We start from the raw sequence: 2,039 nt of genomic DNA, 5'->3' as shown, positions 1-2,039 counted from the left end.
GTTCCAAAGGCTGAAAGCAAAAGATAAAAGAGACGTAGAAGACAGTTGGACAAAGAATGAGAAGAAATAGCTGGAGAGACCTTAAGAACAGCACTGAGTCAACATCCAAAAATGACCAGTGACCATCTGAGCAGGACCATGTGTAACCAGGGCCCAGGAATAGAAGTTACAGCCTTCAGACATGAAGTCTTGCATGCTGCCAGTACTGAGTAGCTATGATGAGGTCCTTCCTTTGGCAGAAGTTAGCATCAAGCACACTGATAACCAAGCACAAGAGAAAGCCACTGATACTCTGGCCCATAAGTTTGTTTGATCCCCATCCAGCATATCCTAGAATTGTCAAGTATTTTTTAAAATGAAACAATTGTATTCAAATTCTCCAAAATTTATACTCAGTGTGTTGTTTTCAACCTGTTTCACTTTTATAAAATGGTTGCATTGTTTCACTTTTCTTTTATAGTTTTCTTTTATACTTTTTCTGTACAGTCTTCAATAGCAGCCAGAGTCCTGAATTGCTCAGTTAGAAGCCCCTGTTTAAATATCTTCTCAATATCCATGGCCAACCACTGTCTTCTAAATGAAATATTTTTGCTCTTTTGAATCCCTGATAGGATGAGACTGCATTGTTACCCATAACCACACAACCTAGTTCAGAATCAGTCTTAGCATCCAGTTTTGCATTTCTAATCAAATTTACAACCCACCTTTCAGTTTCTTCTGGAGTTACATTCAGTTTACCTGCCAGCATGTTAATGGTGGTACACTGATGGATACAGTGTATTTTGAGAAAAAAACTTCAAATATAAAGAGTTCAGCATTTTCAATGACATCGTCAAGACAAGTCACCAAGAAGAAACCATTCACTAGCACGGACTCATATTTCCTCAGCTTTTTCTGAGCCCTACCAAAGTCAAAGTTAACATATAAATATTATACAAACTCTGTAACTGGGTTTTTATATGGGTAGGACTCCTGTTAAATACTTTTGACCAGATCTTTTATGAATAGTACCTGCCAGCATTTTTGAACATCTTTGTTTGCATGACTACTGGTGAAGAATCCACCTGCAACGCAGGAGACCTGGGTTCAACCCCTGGGTTGGGAAGATCCTCTGGAAAAGGGAAAGGCTACCCACTCCAGTATTCTGGCCTGGAGAATTCCATAGGCTATACAGTCCAGGGGGTTGCAAAGAGTCGGACACAACTGAGTGACTTTCACTTTCACTATGGTGAAAAAGCATAGAATATGTAGACACATTGTATAAAGCACGTTAAGATACTGTGGCTCACGAAGGAAGAGATCAGCAATGCTATTATACTCTTTGGGGGTGATTGAAGACAACAGAGACCAGTGAATGAGCCGTGTTTGCTACTGAAGAGACTGAAGTGGCAGATTCACAGACTTATTATCTATGATCTCTTTTAGCCACATAAGGTCTTAACATGCCTGCATCCCAATTCCACATGAAGACTTCGGAGGCCGGTTTTCCCCAGGGTGGTCTCAAAGCATTTCTATCCATTGTGGGAACCAACACTCTAAAGAAGTAAAAATATTCTGCTGCTCCAGAGTAATTTCCACATTTATACTGGAACTTTGCATACCAGCAGAGTGGATCTAAATATAGAATTGTCAAGTCTACATCAGCCTCCTTGGACACTTGTATACCAAAGAAATAGATACTTAGAGGGGTTGGTAGTTTAGAAGAAAAACTCCCCCAATACATGAACTTTCCAGGTGGGAATGAAGAAAGTCTCCAGTGATTTCTCCTGTAGCTGACAGTCCAAAAAATAGTTTACCCTCGATTTTCAGAATAATGATCCCCAGTGATACCGGTATTCTAATCCCTATAATCTGTGAATATGTTGCTTTATATAGCAAAGGAGACTTTGTAGATGTAATTGAGTTTAGAATTTTAAGACAGAAAGATAACCCTGGAATATCCTGGAGGATTCAATGTAAGTATAAGGGTCCCTATAACAAGGAGGTAGGAGTGTCAGAGTCAGAAAGGGGGCTATGTCAATGGAAGGGGAAGTTGGAGT

General features: G+C 39.8%; 1 pseudogene; it reads right to left on the bottom strand.

The window, feature by feature from the left end:
• Positions 1-467: 467 nt before the first annotated feature.
• On the bottom strand, positions 468-1,723 carry LOC138086323 (eukaryotic translation initiation factor 3 subunit E pseudogene; annotated as a pseudogene).
• Positions 1,724-2,039: the final 316 nt, after the last annotated feature.

This window comes from Capricornis sumatraensis, chromosome 9 (genome assembly GCF_032405125.1).
Source record: "Capricornis sumatraensis isolate serow.1 chromosome 9, serow.2, whole genome shotgun sequence".
Lineage (NCBI taxonomy): Eukaryota > Metazoa > Chordata > Mammalia > Artiodactyla > Bovidae > Capricornis > Capricornis sumatraensis.
This window is presented reverse-complemented; position numbering and strand designations above follow the sequence as displayed.